Source organism: Triticum dicoccoides, chromosome 1A (assembly GCF_002162155.2).
Source record: "Triticum dicoccoides isolate Atlit2015 ecotype Zavitan chromosome 1A, WEW_v2.0, whole genome shotgun sequence".
Taxonomy (NCBI): Eukaryota; Viridiplantae; Streptophyta; class Magnoliopsida; order Poales; family Poaceae; genus Triticum; species Triticum dicoccoides.
Genome location: NC_041380.1, coordinates 547,786,448 through 547,808,469, shown reverse-complemented (window position 1 = coordinate 547,808,469; position 22,022 = coordinate 547,786,448).

Genomic DNA, 22,022 nt, shown 5'->3' with positions numbered 1-22,022 from the left:
TCCATCAACTCCAACGGCATCACTGAGTATAGAACCACGACCTAAAACTCCTTAATCGTCGTCTGAAAAGTCTGCAACATTAACGTTGCAGCCCGAAACGGGTCAGCACATGGAATATGCTGGCAAAGTAACACATAGAGAGTAATGGAATAATTAGGCTACTCTATATGCATATTTGGCTGGTGGGAAGCTCTATGGTTATAGTTTTGCGTAAAGACAATTTTTCCCTACTGCAAAGGAATAAATTTTATTTAACTATCATGGTAGTTGTTAAACATTGAGAATGGTTGACAGCATTCTCAATCCCAATTAAGCATCATCATTAAACAAAACCCAACAGAATTAATTTTAGAGTAACATGTTGAGATTCACATGATAATCCAGGTACTAGATACTCAAGATGTCCATAACCGGGACATGGCTAACCATGATTAGTTTATACACTCTGCAGAGGTTTGCGCACTTTTCCCCACAAAACTCGATCTCCTCCGTTGGGATTCTCACACTACATGGTGTTTGAGAAACGGATGACCGAGACATAGTCTTTCAGAAGCGCTAGCACATTACGAATGGGTAGACCGTACCAACCTACATCCCCTACATCTGCTAGTCTACCACTGTAAGAGTTCGCATGACTTAATCAACTATGCTAGAGCCCATAGTAGCTTGTGGCTGCACACGGAAGTTTCTAGCATGAATAATCTCATGATCCCTTTGAGCCTGGGTGGTAGTCCATAAAGAAAAACAGGCAATCGCTGGAATACGCAGGTGCCTCAATCCACCCAGATGTGTATTTAAGTTGCCACCTTAAATAAACCATTAATTAACAATCTCACATCTGTCATGGATACACTCACCCAATCCTCGTCTACTAGCATAGCATGGCATAATAAGCAAATGTAGAAGTAACTCCCAAAGGTTTGATAATAACAGGTAATAGGTACTACCTCATCTACTTCCCAAATCCACAATTTAATTAGATCACAATCATGCAATGTGTGAGGATTGATCTAATGCAATAAAACTGGGTAGTGAGAAAAACATGATCAAAGTGTTACTTGCCTTGCTGATGATACGGGAAACCTAGCGATTCAAAGTAGTAAGCGGCGCACTCCGGGTACTCTATCGCAAACAAACAAGCATACAATAAGTACTCAACCAATGCACAAGTAAAACTCAAATAAGAGATCTAACCAGAAAGTTCAACTTAAGAACTTCGGTTGGCAAAAAGAATCAAATCGAACGAAGCAACGGAAGACAAACGGCAAAAGAAACAAGCTTCGTTTACTATTCTAGATCAAGGGCAATTTTTATAGTGGCAAAAACTTGTTTAAGTTGGTTAAACGGAAAGAGGGTTTCGAGACGAAACTCCAGGCGCTTGAATCGTCTGATTCCGATAAACGAGCGAACAGTTAAACTAAAGCGAAAATTGGATCAGAAATCGCGATCAGAAAAATCATGGAATAAATCCGAGAAAAAGAAAAACGACGAACAGCTTAACGAATGAACGTTCCTTAACAGGATCAAAACGAAGAACGCGTTCGTTAAAACGAACGAACGAGCGAACACTCGCTATTTAACCTAAACCAGAAAAAAACCAATCTAAAAAGAAAAAACGGAAACTAAAAAAAACCGAACAAAAACCGGCGAAAACCGAACGGTTTTCCAGGAAAAACGGGCGGCGGGTCAACCTCGGCGGCTCGGGCGGCGAGACGGGCAGCGGCGGCTCCGGCGAACGGCGTAGGCGGCGGTGGGGTCCGGCGGGGTGCACGGCGGCGAGGGGCGGCGGCGTCGGGCTCCGGCAGCGGCGGCGGGCGCGGCGGCGGGCTCCGGCGGCGGCGCGCGAGGCGGCGGCGGCGGGTGAGGGAGTCCTGGATTAGGGGGTGTCTAGATAGCCGGACTATACCTTCGGCGGGACTCCTGGACTATGAAGATACAAGATTGAAGACTTCGTCCCGTGTCCGGAAGGGACTTTCCTTGGCGTGGAAGGCAAGCTTGGCGATATGGATATGTAGATCTCCTACCATTGTAACCGACTCTGTGTAACCCTAACCCTCTCCGGTGTCTATATAAACTGGAGGGTTTTAGTCCGTAGTACGGACAACAATCATACCATAGGCTATCTTCTAGGGTTTAGCCTCCTTGATCTCGTGGTAGATCTACTCTTGTACTACCCATATCATCAATATTAATCAAGCAGGAGTTGGGTTTTACCTCCATCGAGAGGGCCCGAACCTGGGTAAAAACATCGTGTCCCTTGTCTCCTGTTACCATCCGCCTAGACGCACAGTTCGGGACCCCTTACCCGAGATCCGCCAGTTTTGACACCGACATTGGTGCTTTCATTGAGAGTTCCTCTGTGTCGTCACTTTTAGGCCCGATGGCTCCTCCGATCATCAACGACGATGCGATCCAGGGTGAGACTTTTCTCCCCGGACAGATCTTCGTATTTTGTGGCTTTGCACTGCGGGCCAATTCGCTTGCCATCTGGAGCAGATCGAAAGCTACGCCCCCGGCCGTCAGGTCAGATTTGGAAGTTTAAACTACACAGCGGACGACCGCGGAGACTTGATCTTCGACGGATCTGAGCCGCAGACGAGCGCTCGCACTGTCCCGGTGGGCATGATCTAGCTCTGCCGTCGAATAGTGCCCTGGAGGCCGCACCTGTGTCCGCTCCGACCCTTGGCTCGGAGCCGACCACACCAATCGAGGATGGGTGGTTAGACACCGCCTCGAGGGCTGCAATCTCTACGGCGATCAAGCCGAACACTAGCCTTGTCCTCTGCGAAGCCCATGACTCCAAGATGCCGGACTCCTCTCCGGACTCCGAGCCCTCCGCGCCCCTACCGATCGAATCCAATTGGGCGCCGATCATGGAGTTCATCGCCGCAGACATTTTTCAGCACTCGCCCTTCGGCGACATTCTGAATTCACTCAGGTCTCTTTCTTTGTCAGGAGAGTCCTGGCCGGAGTATGACCGGCAGGATTGGGATGTGGACGACAAAGAAATTCGATGCCCACCCAACACCCACTTCGTAGCCACTGTCAATAATTTAAACGACGTGCTCGACTTCGACTCCGAAGATATCGATGGTATGGACGACGATGTAGGAGATGAACATGAACCAACGCCTATAAGGCACTGGACAGCCACCTCATCTCATGATGTATACATGGTGGACACACCCAAAGGAAGCGACAACGAGGAACACAGGGATGCAACGAGGGATCGTTCACTCGAAAAGCAATCAAAGCAGCGACATAAGCGCCACTCCAAGCCCCGCCTCGTCAGAGACTGCAGGCATACAGACCCAGCCATAGAGCAGGACGAGCCGTCGGACGACGAACATGCCTTCGAGCAGCCGTCCGAACATGGCAACTTGGATAAACAAACCGAACACCCCGTCCCCGGCGAAAACAACAGTCCGGACGACCTTACGCCGGATAAGCTCATGGAGCAGAAGAACCTCCATAAAAGGCTCGTCGCCACTGCGCGTAGCCTGAAAAAGCAGAAGCGGAAGCTCAAAACTGCGGAAGATGAACTCAGAATCAGATGGAGCAAAGTACGCAGCACCGCAGACAAATATGGCGGCAGTTGCCGCACAAAAACCTATCCAAAGCGAAAGCTACTGCCTGAATTTGACAAGGAGGCCTTAGAGCCCCCGCAGTCAAAAAATAGGAAAGCCACCCGGTCAGATAGACGACCGCATGGCCAGCATGGAGCGGCAAGGGGCGCCGCACACAAGCCGGCACGCGATCCACCAAAGGATCCGCATCAAAAAGATGGCCCAGCCAGATCTATCTACAGGCCAAGAAAGCAAGCTCTAGTAAGCAATGCAACACAACAAATATCCGAACATCACGGCACACCCAAATACAAGGGTGCCGCACACCCCCTATGTTTCACCGATGAGGTGCTGGACCATGAATTTCCAGCGGGATTCAAGCCCGTAAACATAGAGGCGTACGACGGAACAACAGACCTTGGGGTCTAGATCGAGGATTGTATCCTCCACATACACATGGCCAAAGGAGATGACCTCCACGCCATAAAATACTTACCCCTCAAGCTTCAAGGGCCAGCCCGGCATTGGCTCAAAAGCCTTCCCGAAAACACCATTGGAAGTTGGGAAGAGCTTGAGGATGCTTTCCGGGCAAATTTTCAAGGGACCTATGTCCGCCCTCCGAATGAAGACGATCTCAGTCACATAACTCAACAGCCCGGAGAGTCAGCCCGAAAATTCTGGAACAGATTTCTTACTAAAAAGAATCAGATAGTCGACTGCCCGGACACCGAAGCCCCAGAAGCTTTTAAGCATAACGTTCGAGACGAATGGATCGCCAGACACCTCGGCCAAGAAAAGCCAAGAACAATGGCCGCATTAAGAAGCCTCATGACCCGCTTTTGCGCAGGAGAGGACAGTTGGTTGGCAAGATGTAGCACCAGCGACCCAAGTACATCTGAAGTTAGGGATGGAAACGGAAAACCCCGACGCAGCAAGGACCAGCACCGGAATAAGAGAAACAACCCAAAGAGCACGGCGGTCAACGCCGGATTCAAAAGCTCGCGGCAGAATCAGAGAAAGCCGTCCCTCAAGGATAACAGGGACGAGCTATCCAACTTAAACAAAATCTTGGACAAGATATGTCAAATACACAGTACTCCCGGGAAGCCTGCGGACCATACCCATAGAGATTGTTGGGTTTTCAATCAATCCGGCAAACTCAACGCCGAACACAAGGGGCTCGACACACCAAGTGAGGACGATGACGAACCCCCACAAGCAGAGCACCAGGAAACAAAAGGATTTCCCACAAGAAGTCAAAACAGTAAACTTACTTCACGTGACGAACAGAATGGCGCCAACAGAGATACGCGCCATACGGCCTATCCCAAAGGAGTCTCGCCAATGGTTGTTAAAACCGATCACTTTCGACCATCAGGATTACTCTAGAAGTATCCGGAACGCAGGCTGGACTGCCTTGGTATCAGATCCAATAATTGGCGGACTCCACTTTACAAATGTCCTGATGGACGGCGGCAGTGGTCTAAACCTGTTATACTAGGACACAATCCGCAACATGGGGATAGACCCAACAAAAATTCGCCATAGCAAAACCTCCTTTCAAGGGGTAACGCCAGGCCCGGATGCCCGTTGCATGTGTTCTCTCCGGCTAGAAGTTATGTTTGGCTCCCCCGATAACTTTCGTCGTGAACAGCTAACTTTCCACATCGCCCCATTCTCAAGTAGCTATCAAGCACTGGTAGGACGCGAAGCTTTCGCCCGCTTTAACGCAATACCGCATTATGCATCTCTTACGCTTAAGATGCCCGGTCCACGAGGCATCATCTCATTAAAGGAAAACATTGAGTGTTCCTCCCGCGCGGAAGACAGTGCAGCTGCCTTGACAGCCTTACAATAAAGCGGCTTCACCAGCCAAAGCACCTAAACAGGTCATCAAGACCACGGACACGGCTAGACGAGTCTGGCATAAACATGCAATTGATAAAGGCTTAATAGCCGTATACCCCTGTACTAGGGGCTCCGCGCATATAAAACAAGAGACAATAAAGCTCAATTTTACGCACTTCGATTTATACTTTTTTATTTCGTATAACTCATGTTCGGCACGATCTTTCTTTAACTAAGTTCCTCTCTTTTACAGATAAACACCGTGCTACGCCCGTCCAGGATACGTCACAACGGAGACACAGGCGCAGACGTGCAGCAGGGACCCGTTCCAAGGATTCTTTTCAGATTAAGACCCTGCGTAAACCTTTTTTACTATCTCTTGCTGATACACATCCCCTGGTTTCTTGGTATAACCAAGGAGGAGGCTGGCATTTTTGCATGTGGCCACATTAGAGTTTTGCGCGTACCTGGACACTAGGGGCTTATTACTAAGGGCGTTATCCCGCCCGCCCTCATAAAGACCGAATACCTTAGGGAGTGTTTGGCGTCACGAGTTTGGCCTTATATGCATCAGCTCCGAATCATGTCTTTGGTAAAATGTTGGGTTTGCCCGGCTCCTGTGTTTTGCTACCTTACGTTCAACTCTATCGGCTAAGGCGGCACCAGGAGAACTACTGCGATTGTGCCCCGGTTCGGCCAGGCGAGCACCTCAGTAGAGAAAGCCGAAAACTGACTGTCATGATATAGCGTGAGACTGGTCAACCACTCGATGACTTACTGGAATCTTTAGGATTCCTCCGCATTAATGAAGGGCCGCTTCCCGGCCAGGCACGTACGCGCCCCGAGTTCGTGCGAGCGCAGGCGCCACCAGGGGCTATATAAGTAGCCTCACTGTCAAACACCTATGGCTAAGTGAAAGTGATAAAGCATCATAGTCCGATTGCCTAGTTCGCTGCGCTATCACCTCCTTTGTAGGACCAAGACGTTGGATCAAGTGTGAAAATGCGCCTTCTGCGAACACCCCCGCATTATGTGCGTGGGGGCTGAAGCCGATGACTACCATCTTTCAGATTATATATACATATATGTTAAACGGCCGCACAGGAGGTATTATAATACTTGCAGGCACAAGCATAAAAAGCTTCTACAATTTATCAAAATATTGTTTTACAATAATATATGCGATTCGAATATAGTATCCTTCCAGCACTGCGTCTCTATTAAATGAGCGCCTTGCAGAACTTCCTGAAAATAGTGCTCGGCAGGTACTCGGCTTCCATCCGAGTCTGGGGATGCAACAGCGGTGGCCTCCATTTCCGCCCAGTATGTCTTGACACGGGCAAGAGCCATCCGCACACCCTCTATGCACGCTGACCTCTTCATCGCATTGATATGCGGCGCCGCACCAAGGAACAGCTGCACCAAGTTGAAATAACTTTTCGGCTCTGGCCTCTCTAGCCACAGATGACTCATGACATACTTCATGGCGAGTCCGGACAACCTATTTAGCTCGGCCCATTCGGCCAAACGATCGGCTAATGACAGTGGACGCTCTGGATTGTGGAACTGCGACCAGAAGAGCTTTTCCACTTCGCGATCTTCTTGATCTTGGAAGTGTTCAGCCGCATCTGCGGCACTCGCTGCTAAATCCAGATAGGTGTCCGCCGTACTCCACATCTGGTCTAACGGAGCATGGTTAGGATCACAGAACTTCCTCCGCAGCATAAAGTGCTTTCCAGCCTGACGCAGCTCCTCCTTCATAGCTCTCATCGCAGAGCGAACATCCTTGGCATTGGCAACGGCCTTCTCCAGGTCCGTCTGTTCCGCCCGATCTTCTTTTTCAAGAAGCTTGCAATGGTCAGCAGCGTTCTTCAGCTTCACGGCCATCTCGGCCATTTCCTTCTTGCTTCGGCAGTGAGCAGCCTGTTCGGCTTTCCGCTCTTCAATTGCCTTTCCGGCAGCCGCATCACTTTTCCTGGCTTGCTCCTTGGCTCGGGCAAGTTCCGCCCGAAGATTCTCCATGGCAGCAGCACCATCTGCATCAAGCGCACACATTGTAAGATACTGGCATAAAGCTCCTCTTACCAGGTGCTGCCGGAGGAATTACATACCTTGTGCCTCGTCAAGCCGCTTGTTGACAAGCGCGATGTCGGCATCTGCCACGTCAAGTTGCCGCTTTAGCTCGGCAAATTCATCAGTCCGGCTGGCCTCCGGACACTTCGCCACCTACGTATGAAGGCGGCATATTAGACCTGGGATTATGATCCTCTGCGCGCCGTCACTTTTGACAACGCACAGTCTCAGGGGCTACTATCTACACAGGGCGCATGTTATTTATGCGCAACTATCCAAAAAGGGTACATTATTTCGCGTACCTCAAAACCTGTCAGTAAACTCCTGACAGCCTCGTGCAATCCGCTCTCTGCGGATGAAATCCTCTCAATCACCGTACCCATCAATGCACGGTGCTCCTCTGAGATAGATGCTCGCCCTAGCAGATCCTTCAGCTCCTCTGACCGCGCACCAGATGGTGCCGGACTCGTCCGATGGCCCTTTTCGAAGGCCGGACGTGGAGGGCTTTGGGGGGCCATATGACTACCTTCCGGCCCTGCCGGATTCGGAGAAACCCTTCGTGACGATACCTTAGGGTCGCCGGCCTCGCAAGGCGGTACAGCAGGGGGAGGCATTCCGCTCTCCATCATCTCTGGAAGAAGATCCCCCGAAGACGAGCTCTGCTGAGAAGGGCTAAGGTCCGAGCTACAAGGTAAATTTTCGATTACTTTTCTCAGATATAAAGCAAGGATTTCTCTCATTTCTTAAAAAGAAAACTCCTCTCTACTTACGGCTCAGTGGAGGGCTGATCCCCTTGAGGGCATAATTCGGCCGAAGTATCCCCCAGCACAGGACCCTCTGGCGAAGATTTCTTCCCCCGCTTTGAGGCCATGGTCTCCCGGTCTTCAGAGGCGGTCCTCTTCTTCCCTTGAGGAGAGGAATTTTCGATTCCTCCCTTCCAAACAGCCTCCTTCGAGGAGGTCGTAGCTTCCTTGTCCCCTTCCTCGCTTTCCTCCGAAGGCACAACCTCCAACATCCTGACTAGCAAAGGAACCGGCGTGGTCTCGGGGAGGGGGGCCGGACACCTGATTAGCTTTGCTTTCGCTATCCACTCATGTTTAAAGGACAGCTCTTTTAAGGGCAATTTTATGATAAATATGCGGATTGCGAGTCCGGGCACAGGGCTACTTACTTGAGTATCCGGGCGGTTGCAGCTCAGACCTGCGTCCTCGGTCAAGTCCGAAAACATTGCTTGTGATCTGAAGAACAATTTGTACATCTCCACGGGCGTCGCGCCCATAAAATGTTGGAGAGCTCGTGGTCCCTCCGGATTGAACTCCCACAGGCGGAGGGGGCGACGTTTGCAGGGCACAGCTCGGCGAATCCGCATAACCTGTGTCACCATGACCAGACTGATATCTCTTTCTAGGAGATCTCGAATGCGGCCCTACAACAAGGGCACGTCCTTGGACGGCCCCCAGTCCAGTCCTTTATTGACCTGTGATGCTAGCTGTGGTGGGGGACCCGAGCGAAAGGCAGGTGGCGCCACCCAGTTGGTGCCCCTAGGAGCGGTAATATAAAACCACTCTCGTTGCCATAAACTGGACTCCTCTTGAAAAGAGCCCTCGGGCCATGGGGCGTCAGCATTCCTGCTTATAACAGCGCCTCCGCACTCTGCATGCCGTCCCTCGATCATCTTCGGCTCTACTTTGAAGGTCTTGAGCCATAGTCCAAATTGAGGAGTAATACAGGGGAAGGCTTCGCACACGACGATGAATGAGGAAATATGGAGGATGGACTCCGGAGCTAAGTCGTGAAATTACAGCCCATAATAAAACATGAGCCCCCTCATGAAGGGATCCATCGGGAAGCCTAGCCCCCAAAGGAAGTGAGACATGAACATCACACTCTCACCAGGCGTGGGAGTGGGAATGACCTGCCCTTGAGCAGGCAGCCTAGGCCAGATTTCGCCGGTCAAGAACCTAGCCTCTCTCAACTTCAGCACGTCCTCCTCCGTGACGGAGGAGGGCATCCATCGGCCTCGAAGGTCGGAACCGGACATTGTCGAAGGTCCGAAGCGCCTGAAATATGGAGCCTTGGGTGTTGGAACTTGAGGCGAAGGGCGAACTCGTTTGAGATTGAAAGAAAGGAGTAAGGCCTTGGTCTCTTTATAAGAGGTTGAATACCAAGGGCCCTCCCCGTGACCGTTTGGGACTCGCCTTTGATCGACAAAACATACCAACGGGTACGACTGGGTTACCCACGCCCGTATTGATGAGAATCCTGGAATAAGGGGACACGATCTCTGCTTTGACAAGACGTGCCAAGGAAACCGCCTCACTAAACGCGCTGAGTTGGGACAGTAAAATGATTTGAATAAAGACTTGGCCATGGTGTGATGTCACGCTACGGAATACATCAGCAGATTAGATTTGTGTAAATATTATTCTCTCTATGGCAATATGTGGAAACTTATTTTGCAGAGCCGTACACTACCTTTGTGTTCAAAATCTTCTATGAAGTACTTAGAGGAGGAACCCGCCTTGCAATGCCGAAGACAATCTGCGCGCCGGACTCGTCGTCATTGAAGCCTGGTTCAGGGGCTACTGAGGGAGTCCTGGATTAGGGGGTGTCCGGATAGCTGGACTATACCTTCGGCCGGACGCCTAGACTATGAAGATACAAGATTGAAGACTTCGTCCCGTGTCCGAAGGGACTTTCCTTGGCGTGGAAGGCAAGCTTGGCGATATGGATATGTAGATCTCCTACCATTGTAACCGACTCTGTGTAACCCTAGCCCTCTCCGATGTCTATATAAACCGGAGGGTTTTAGTCCGTAGTACGAACAACAATCATACCATAGGCTAGCTTCTAGGGTTTACCCTCCTTGATCTCGTGGTAGATCTACTCTTGTACTACCCATATCATCAATATTAATCAAGTAGGAGTAGGGTTTTACCTCCATCGAGAGGGCCCGAACCTGGGTAAAAACATCGTGTCCCTTGTCTCCTGTTACCATCCGCCTAGACGCACAGTTCGGGACCCCTACCCGAGATCCGCCGGTTTTGACACCGACAGCGGGCGCGGGGCTCGAGGCGGCGGCTAGGGTTTCAGCCCCGGGGAGGGCCGGCGGCTTATAAAGGCCGAGGCCAGAGGAGTCCGGGCCTAACACGGCCCGTAGGTCGGTTCGGTTTTTTTTTAAATAGTTACGCTCCAAAAAAAACAAAAGGAATACTAAACGGACTCCAAAAATCCCGAAATAAATTTTCCCTGGCTTCTAAAATCAAACCGCACAGGATGAACATTTATTTGAGGCCTAAATGCAATTTTGAAAAAACGCGCATTTTTCCTAAATTCAAATAAAATGGCAAATAAAAGCAAAATAAATCTTAATTGATTTTTTATTAAATCCTCAATATTTCTTTATTTTGGGAAAGTTATTTTATTCCCTCTCTCATATTTTTGTAATAGGAATAATTGAAGATAAAATAAATAAAATCAAATGATCCTATTTTCAAAATTTGAGAAAACTCAAATATGAAAATAACGAAATCCCCAACTCTCTCCGAGGGTCCTCGAGTTGCGTGAAATTTCTAGGATCAACCAAAATGCAATAAATATGATATGCAATGATGATCTAGTGTATAACATTCCAAATTGAAAATTTGGGATGTTACAAACCTACCCCCCTTAAGATGAATCTCGCCCTCGAGATTCGGGTTGGCTAGAAAATAGGTGAGGGTGGTCCTTCAACAAATCTTCCTCTCGCTCCCAGGTGGCTTCATCCTCCGTGTGGTGGCTCCACTGAACCTTGCAAAACTTGATAACCTTGCTGCGGGTGACTCGACTGGCATACTCTAGAATGTTAGCTGGTTTCTCCTCGTAGGTCAAATCACTGTCCAATTGAATTGCTTCCAGTGGTACCGTATCTCTCTGCGGTATTTCAGCCATCTCTGCGTGGCACTTCTTCAACTGGGAAACGTGGAACACGTCATGAACTCCTGACAATACTTCAGGCAATTCCAATTTGTAGGCCACTTCTCCCATACGCTCCAAAACATTGTATGGTCCTACAAAACGTGGCGCTAACTTTCCCTTAACTCCAAAGCGCTTAGCTCCTCGAAGTGGTGATACTCGAAGATAAACTCGGTCTCCCACTTCGTAAACTGTCTCCTTGCGTTTAGAATCTGCATAACTCCTCTGCCTAGAATGAGCTACCTTGAGCCTATCGCGAATCAATTTCACTTTCTGTTCAGACTCCTTTATCAGATCCGATCCAAACAACTGGCGGTCTCCAACTTCATCCCAAGACAATGGGGTCCTGCAACTCCTTCCATACAAGGCTTCGAAAGGGGCCATCTTCAAACTAGATTGATAGCTGTTGTTGTAAGAGAACTCTGCATACGGCAAATTCTCGTCCCAACTAGATCCGTAATCTAGCGCACAAGCTCTTAGCATATCCTCCAAAATCTGATTAACTCTCTTGGTCTGTCCATTTGTCTGCGGATAGAAGGCTGTGCTAAACTCCAGTCTGGTTCCCAAAGTTTCATGCAACTGATTCCAAAACTTTGAGGTAAATTGGGTTCCTCTATCTGATACTATGCTCCTTGGAACTCCATGCAGACAAACGATTCTAGTCATGTATATCTTTGCCAACTTTGCACTGGTATAGGTAGTCTTCACGGGAATGAAATGAGCTACCTTTGTCAAACGATCGACTACAACCCATATCGAGTCGTAGCCTGAACGTGTTCCGGGCAATCCTGTAATAAAGTTCATGCCTAACTTATCCCACTTCCATTCGGGTATTGGCAACGGTTGTAGCAGTCCTGCTGGCTTCTGATGCTCTGCCTTTACTCTCTGACATACATCACAAACTGCTACATATTCTGCAATATCCTTCTTCATTCCAGTCCACCAGAAAATATCCTTCAAATCCAAATGGCATCCGTCATGGCGGCGTCGCTGCATTGGTTCTCGACCCAATCATCGATGGATTTCATCTCACAAGAGTCCTCATGGACGGCGGCAGTAGCCTGAACCTGCTTTATCAGGATACAGTGCGGAAAATGGGCATAGATCCCTCAAGGATTAAGCCCACAAGAACGACCTTTAAAAGCATTATACTAGGTGTAGAAGCCAACTGTACAGGCTCAGTAACACTTGACGTGGTCTTCGGATCCCCGGACAATTTCCGAAGCGAAGAGTTAATCTTCGATATAGTCCCGTTTCAAAGTGGCTATCACGCCCCGCTCGGACGAACCGCATTTGCAAAGTTCAATGCGGTGCCGCACTACGCATATCTCAAGCTCAAGATGCCAGGCCCTCGAGGAGTAATTACGGTCAACGGAAACACCGAACGCTCCCTCCGTACGGAGGAGCATACGGCAGCTCTCGCAGCGGAGGTACAAAGTAGCCTTCTCAGGCAATTCTCCAGTCCGGCCATTAAAAAGCCAGACACTGCCAAGCGTGCCCGGAGTAACCCACAGCAGGACCGCCTGGCACACTGTGAGCAAGCATAGCAATGTGTCCCCAACCCCAGCTATCGCGACATAGCGAAACCAGTACCTCGCGTACATAACTACGCCCTTGAAATACCATGGGCACAGGGGAACGGGCACAATAGCGGCACGCCCAGAATACGGCTTAAAACGTACTAGGGGCTCCCAGATTCTCTTTTTAATTTTTTCTTACCTTCAGGCCTCCATACTTCGGACGACCTGTTCGGCAATTCGACTGCCGCACAAACGATGCAAGATCCAGGGAGGCAGACAAGCCATGCCGCACTATGGAACTCCCAGGTGGTCTCTGTTACGAGCGGTATACCTATTTTAAATACAATTCCGCGGCCTGCCACCGGTCAGGGCATACTGAATAGTCCAATATCTTTTGCTTACCGCACTATTTGTATCGTTCGGCTTTGATAAATAGCCTTTATATAAACAATGCATAGCTTTTGTCTATTTTCTGCATTACTCTCTTTTATATATGTTCATTAATGACATGTTGCACCCGTACACTGTGGTACGGCAAGTACGCCAGGGGCTTCAGTACCCTTAAATATGGTGTGAGAAGTCCGTACACTTTCACAAGTGCGGCACCCCGAACTTATAGCACTATATGCATCGGCTCCGAATCATGATTTGGGTCAATAGTTGGGTTTGCCCGGCTCCTATGTTTTGGTGCCTTACGTTCCGCTCTATCGGCTAAGGTAGCACTAGGAGAACCACTGCGATTGTGCCCCAGTTGAGCTGGGTTAAGCACCTCAGTGAAGAAAGTTAAAACTGACTGTCATGATGAGGCGCGAGACCGGTCGTTGTTTGAGAGGTTTTTTGAGTCCCTAAAAACTTATGCCGCTTCGAGCGAGGAGCCGGATTTGTCCGGCCAAGGCGTGGATAGCGCCCCGAACTCGGTCTTCCGAACTAGGGGCTTTGCCGAAATTTAAAATTATAAAGTTCTATGGCTAAGTGAGAGTGTTCAAGCATTATAGTCCGATTGCCTGGTTCGTCGTGCTGAGTGCCTCCCTCGAAGGATCCAACCATGGGAAAATAAGCGCTCAGGTTTATCACCGAACACCCCAGCACTAGTGGCATGGGGGCAGAAGCCGACGACTGGCCATCTCTCAATTTTTGATAAATGGCCGCACAGAAAATAATATTTTAAATTCAAGAAGCATTGCTTAGCGCATATGAACAAGTTTTTAGCGCACAGGATAAAAACGAGTGAGTTTATTCAAAAATTACATCCTTGGTACATTCATCCTCCACAAGGTGGGTACCTGCAAGAACATCCTTGTAATAGTTCTCGGGCTTGCGATGCTCCTTCCCCAGCGACGGCCCGTCCCTCACAAGCTTTTCACCATCTAGCTTACCCCAGTGCACCTTTGCACGGGCAAGGGCCCTACGGGCACCTTCGATGCAGACGGAGCGCTTGATGACCTCGAGCCTTGGACAGGCCTCCACCAGCCGCCGCACCAGCCCGAAGTAGCTCCCAGGCAGGGCCTCTTCGGGCCACAGCCGAACTATGAAGCCTTTCATGGCCTGTTCGGTCGCCTTGTGGAGCTCGACCAGCTGTTTCAGCTGGTCGCTCGAGGGCACAGGGTGTCCGGCCTCAGCATACTGAGACCAGAACACCTTCTCCGTCGAGCTACCCTCTTCAGCTCGGTAGAATGCGGCAGCGTCAGATACGCTGCGGGGAAGATCTGCGAATGCCCCTGGAGAACTCCGGATTCGGGTAAGTAACAGGTAGTTTACTTTTACATTTCTGCTTTGCATAAATAATGCCTTACACGCTGCTATCTTCTTCATATCCTCCAACTCTTGGAGGGCCTTTTGGGCTTCGGCCCTGGCAGACCTGGCAGTCTCAAGGGCCGCCGCGAGCTCGGACGCTTGGGTCTTTGACTCAAGCTCCAAACTCTCATGTTTTTTCATGAGAGCCTGAAGCTCTTGCTGCACCTTGCCGACCTGAGCCCCAAGTTTCTCTCGCCCGGTGTGCTCCGCGGCCGTTTTCTTTTCAACCTCGGACAACGCTTGCTTGAGGGTCGCCACCTCAGTCGTGGCCCCTATAATAAGCAGTGCAATCCTGTTATTTTTTGCAATCATGCCTCTCTATAGGCACTTTTTCTAAGGTATTTTCTTACCTTCTTTCTCCTCGAGCTACCGTTTGGCAAGGCCGAGCTCTTGCTCGGTCCGCTCGAGGCCCTGTTTCAGGGCACCCACCTCCGCAGTCAGTGCGGCGGTGGCTAGCAGCGAAGCCTGCATACGCATATTGACACTTTTTGTTAGACTCCTATGAAATTTAATAGATCCTCTATTCGGCTTTTCTTTCCGAGTGCCAAATAGAGCATCGGGGGCTACTGTCTATGCGGTTATATTTTTACATTTTTTACTTACCTCGAAGCCTGTTAGGAGGCTAGCGCAAGCTTCAGTCAGTCCGCTCTTGGTGGACTGAACCTTTTGGATCACCGTACTCATAATAGTACGGTGCTCCTCGTCGATGGAGGCGCCGTCAAGCACCTCCAGCAGATTGTCCGGCATCTCCGGTTGGACGGAGGCCGCCGGCTCAGAAGGCTTGCTCCTCTTGGAAGGAGTTTGCCTACCGTAGTCCGGAACTGTTGAAGATTCCGGTGCGGTGTCCGGCATAAAGCCGGACTTGGAGCCCTGGGGGGTCTTGTCCCCTTTACTCCTGGAGTCCGGGAGGTCGCCTTGCGGCTCCTCCAGGACCACCTCCTCCTGCCCCGGAGCTCGTTGCGACGCCACTTCGGCATCGTCCGCAGTGCGGGGGGAGACAGCGGGCGGAACTGAGTTCACGTCCGATGAATCCAGGGAGCCGCTCGACGACTCGTTGAGTTCGGCCCGGGGCGGGCTGCATGATTATATTCGACATTAGGGAAAGTTGTGCAACAAAAGGAATATCATGAGTTACTCTGGTATCCGAACACTTACGATTTCGCCGGACGCCTGGCCCTGTCCAGCCACTCCTGTTCGTCCTCGTCGGCGTCGGGGGCGTAGTCCGGTGGAGGGGTTTTCCTCTTCTTAGACCCTTCGGCCCCCCCTACTGGGGTGGCCTTCCTCTTATTTCCTCCCCCCGCTGGAGGGGGAGAGGTTTCTTCTTCCTCCTCCTCGTCTCCACGGGAGGAGTGCGTCTCGGACTCATCGGACGACGAATCCGACACCACCATATGCCGGGAACTCTTTCAAGTCCCCGTGGCCTTCTTCTTCTTGGCCTTCTTCTCCGGCACCACATAAGGCGCCGGAACCAGCAGCTTCGCTAGTAGAGCGGGGGCAGGGTCTTCGGGCAAGGGAGCTGGACAGTTAATCGATCGGACTTCGCCTGCCAAGCCTGTCAAAGGTAAGGGAGCTTAGATGCCACATAGAGTCAAACTATGAAAAAACTTAACATCCTGTAAAAGGTGAAAATGGCTTACCTCGCTAGCGTGACACTGCGATCTATATCCGCGGTCCTCGGAAGCGGATGTAGGAGCCTCGGCGCCTTTGGTTAGCACCTTCCGGACATCTTCATACGTCGTGTCGAAGAGCCTGTTAAGGGTTTGGTGCTGCGCCGGGTTGAACTCCCACAGATTAAAGCCCCGTTGTTGACACGGGAGGATCTGGCGGACAAGCATAACCTGGACTACATTGACGAGCTTGATCGGCTTGCTCACCAGGGACTGGATGCATGTCTGCAGTCCGGTCAGCTCTTTTTCGTCGCCCCACGATAGGCCCGTCTCTTTCCAGGACATAAGCCGCGTGGGGGGTCCGGATCGGAACTCGGGGGTTGCGATCCATTTTGGATCGCGCGGCTCGGTGATGTAAAACCACCACGATTGCCACCCCTTCAGGGTCTCCACGAAGGAGCCCTCAAGCCATAGGACGTTGGCCATCTTGCCCGCCATGGCGCCTCCGCACTCCGCCTGGCTACCGCGCACCACCTTGGGCTTGACGTTGAAGGTCTTGAGCCAGAGGCCGAAATGGGGGCGGATGCGGAGGAAAGCCTCGCACACGACGATAAACGCCGAGATGTTGAGGACGAAGTTTGGGGCCAGATCGTGGAAATCCAGGCCATAGTAAAACATGAGCCCCCAGACAAATGGGTGGAGTGGAAAACCCAGTTCGCAGAGAAAGTGGGGAAGGAATACTACCCTCTCATGGGGCCTTGGGGTGGGGAGAAGCTGCCCCTCCTCGGGAAGCCGGTGCGCGATGTCTTTGGACAAGTATCCGGCCTTCCTTAGCCTTTTGACATGGCCCTCCCTGACGGAGGAGACCATCCACTTGCCTCCCGCTCCGGACATTGCTGGAGAAGGTTGAGGTGGGAAGTGCGGGCTTGGGCGCTGGAGCTCGAGTGCGCAGGAGATGGATAGGCAAAGGAGGAAGAAGGCGTAGGTAAAAAGGTGGATCCTTATCCCCTTATATGGGCGGATGCGGTTGTGCGTCCCCACCTGCCTAGTAAAACTCGCTTGCCTCCCAAGCGCCATGATAAATGGCACAGTTGGGTTATCCACGTCCGTATTGATGAGAATCCCGTAAAGGGGGGTACACAATCTCTGCTTTGACAAGATGTGCCAAGGAAACCGCCTCGCAAAACATGCTGAGGTGGAAAAGTAAAAACGATTCGAGTAAAGGACTTGGCTGTAGTGTGATGGCGCACTGCAGAATACGTCAGCAGATTTGATTTGTGTTAATATTATTCTCTCTATGGAGATATGTGGAAGCTTCTTTTGCAGAGTCGGACACTACTATTGGTGTTTACAATCTTCTATGAAGGACTTGGAGGAGGAACCCGCCTTGCAATGCCGAAGACAATTTGCGCGCCGTACTCGTCGTCATTGAAGCCTGGTTCAGGGGCTACTGAGGGAGTCCTAGATTAGGGGGTGTTCGGGTAGCCGGACTATACCTTCAGCCGGACTCCTGGACTATGAAGATACAAGAGTGAAGACTTCGTCCCGTGTCCGGATGGGACTTTCCTTGGCGTGGAAGGCAAGCTTGGCGATGCGGATATTCAAGATCTCCTACCATTGTAACCGACTTTATGTAACCCTAACCCTATGCGATGTCTATATAAACCGGAGGGTTGTAGTCCGTAGGCAATCAACTCCATACACAACAATCATACCATAGGCTAGCTTCTAGGGTTTAGCCTCCTTGATCTCGTGGTAGATCTACTCTTGTACTACCCATATCATCAATATTAATCAAGCAGGAGTAGGATATTACCTCCATCGAGAGGGCCCGAACCTGGGTAAAAAACATCGTGTCCCTTGCCTCCTATTACCATCCGGCCTAGACGCACAGTTCAGGACCCCCTACCCGAGATCCGCCGGTTTTGACACCGACAATTGTGTTTACAATGAGAATACATATCACTCAAACATAATATTCTTCAAGCACTGGGCCTCTATCAAACGAGCACTCTCGAGAACCTCCTTGAAATAATGCTCGGCACCCACTCGGCCTATGGCCGAACCCTGCGCCGCAACAGTGGTAGCGTCCATCTCCGCCCAGTATGCTTTAACACGGGCAAGGGCCATCCCTGAGCCTTCTATGCATACCGACCTCTTCATCGCATTAATGCGCGGCACCGCACCAAGGAACTGCTGCACTAAGCAGAAATAGTTGTTCGGCTTTAGCTTTTCCGGCCATAGCTGATCCACAACAGACCTCATGGCGAGTCCGGACAACCTATTCAGTTCGGCCCATTCGGCTAGCTGGTCAGTCAATGAAAGCGGACGCTCTGGAACGTGGAATTGCGACCAGAACAGCTTGTCCACTTCACGATCTGTCTGACCTTGAAAGTACTTGGCCGCATCGGCAACGCTCGCCGCCAAATCCATATACGCATCTGCCGAACTCCACAGCCGATCCAGAGGGGCATACCATGGATCTCCGAACTTCCTCCGTAACATGAAGGGTTTCCCAGCCGCAATATCCCCGGCTTCCCGCAGCTCCTCCTTCTTCGCTCTCATAGCAGAACGGGTGTCTTTGTTCGCCGTCGTGGCCTTCTCAAGGTCCGTTGCCTTCGCTCGGTTTTCTTTTTCAAGGACCCGACAATGGTCGGCAGTGTCTTTTAATTCCACAGCCATCTTGGCCATCTTCTCTTGGCTCTCGCAATGTGCGTCCTTCTCGGCTTTCAACTCTTCGGCCGCCTTCAAAGCAGCCGCAGTACTAATCCTCGCTTGTTCCTTGGCTCGGGCAAGTTCTGCCCGCAAGGTTTCCACGGTAGCAGCTCCATCTGCTATCACAACATATTAAAGATACTGGCATCATGCTGCTCTTAGTATGTGGCATTCACCAGATAATAATACTTACCCTGTGCCTCGTCAAGCATCTTGTTAACAATCTCGATGTCGGCATCTGCCACATCCAGTTGCCATTTTAATTTGCAAACTCACTACTCCGGCTAGCCACCGGAGCTTCCACCACCTGCACATAGGGGCAGTCTATCCTCTGTTCGCCGCCGTTCTCGATGACAACCAGAGTCGCAGGGGCTACTATCTACACAGGGCACACCTAACATGTGCAGTACTATCACATATTATCTCACGTACCTCAAAGCCTGCCAGTAGACTCACAAAGGCTTCATGTAATCCGCTTTTGGAGGACGTAATTCTCTCCATCACCGTACCCATCAGCGTACGGTGTTCTTCTGAGATGGCCGCTCGCCCCACCAACTCCCTTAGAACGTCCGACCGCACACCAGACGGTGCCGGACTCTTTCGTCTGCTCTCTTCAGGAGCCGGACGCTGGGGACTTCGGGGGTCTATGGGATTATCTTCTAGCCTCACCGGATCTGGAGAGGCCCTCCGTGACGACACTTCGGGGTCGCCCGCTTCTTGAGCGGAGGAGTCCGGGGGAGGCGTTTCTCTCTCCATCATCTCTGGAAGAAGATCCCCCGAAGACGAGCTCATCTGAGGGGGGCTAAGGCCCGAACTGCAAGATATATGCGGTGGTCATTTCCTCAGAAAAAAGATAGCATACCTTTACTATTAAAGTATTTTGGATCACTTACGAATCGTTGGAGGGCTGATCCCCCCGCGGACTTTGTGCGGCAAAAGTACCCCCCCGCGGCAGGACCATCTGTGGGAGACTTCTTCTCCCGTTTGGAGGCTTCGGCTTCCGGATCCTCGGAAGCAGTCCTGTTCCTCCCCCGTTTGTCCTCCTTCGTGGAGACGCTCATTCCCTCAATTGGAACGGGCAGCGATGGGGGCCCGTGTCCGCCCGTATTATCCCCCCCCCCCGGTATCTTCCTTCGAGGGCTCCGGGCAAGGTGCGACCTCGAGCATCTTTTCCAATACCGGAATTTCCAAACCCTTGGGGAGGGGGACCAAACACCGGATCATCTTCGCCTTTGTTAGCCAGTCCTGGTCAAAAAGCAAACTCTCAGAAATAACTTTGTGATGAATAAAAGACAGTGTGTTCGGCCAGAGGATTTCTTACTTGTTCGGTGGCGCGGTTACTGCTCAGGCCCATGTCCTCGGTAATCTTCGGACACTCTACTTGAGGTCCGAAGAATGACATGTACATATCCTCGTGCGTCAGGCCGAGGAAACTTTGAATGGCACGCGGTCCCTCTGGGTTGAACTCCCACAAGCGAAGGGGCCGGCGTTTGCAAGGCTGGACCTGACGAACCAGCATAACTTGTATTGCCACAGCCAAATGAAAATCTCCCTCGAAGAGATCTCAAATGCAGCTTTGCAGTATAGGCATGTCCTTGGCTGGACCCTAGCTCAGACCTCTGCTAATCCATGACATCAGTTGTGGTGGGGGGCCCGAGCAGAAAGCGGGGGCAGCCACCCACTTGGCACTTCTGGGAGCCGTGACGTAAAACCGCTCCCATTGCCATAATTCAGACACTTCTGGAAAGGAACCTTTCGGCCATGGAGCTCCTGCCATCTTGCCTATTGATGCACCTCCGCACGCTGCATGTTGCCCCTCAATCATCTTCGGCTTTACTTCAAAGGTCTTGAGCCACACGCCGAAGTGAGGGGTAACACGGAGGAAGGCCTCACACACAACAATAAATGTCGAGATGTGGAGAAAGGAGTCCGGAGCTAGATCGTGGAAATCTAGCCCGTAATAGAACATCAAACCCCTAACGAAGGGATCCAGAGTGAGGCCTAGACCTTGGAGGAAGTGGGAGACGAACATGACGTTCTCGTAGGGTTCGGGAGTAGGGACGATCTGCCCTCGAGCAGGCAGCCGATGCGAATCCTCGGCGCTCAGGTATCTGGCCTCCCTCAACTTCTTAATGTCCTCTTCCGTAACGGAGGAGGGCATCCATCGGCCTTGAAGGCTGGATCCCGACGTGATTGAAGATCTGGAGCACCTAACCTAGGCTTTGGGTGTTAGAACTCGAGGCGAGGGAAGGGTTCGATTGAGCACAAGAGGGAAAAAGCGAAAACCTTGCCCTTTATAAAGAGGGTGAATATCAAGCATCCTCTCCGTAGCCGTTTAGGCCTTGCCTATAATCTAGGAGTCCTAGACACAATTGGGTTACCCACGACCGCATTAATGAGAATACCGTAATTGGGGGAACATGATCTCCGCTTCGACAAGACGTGTCAAGAAACCGCCTCGCGTTATGTGTGGAGCTGGTTAAAAGAAACGGTTCGAATGATCACCGGGCCATGACATAACGTCGTGCTGCCAAAACAAGCCAGCAAATTAGATCTGCGAAAATATTATTCTCTCTACGGTGGAATGTGGAACTTATTTTGCAGGGTCGGACACTATCCTCGTATTCAAAATTCTTCTGTGATGTATTCGGAGAAGGAACCCGCCTTGCAATGCCAAAGACAATACTGCATGCCGGACTCATCGTCATTGAAGCCTGGTTCAGGGGCTACTGAGGGAGTCCTGGATTAGGGGGTCTCCGGACAGTCGGACTATCTCCATTGGCCGGACTGTTAGACTATGAAGATACAAGATTGAAGACTTCGTCTCGTGTCCGGATGGGACTCTACTTGGCGTGGAAGGCAAGCTAGGCAATACGTATATGGATATCTCCTCCTTGGTAACCTAACTTGTGCAACCCTAACCCTCTCCGGTGTCTATATAAGCC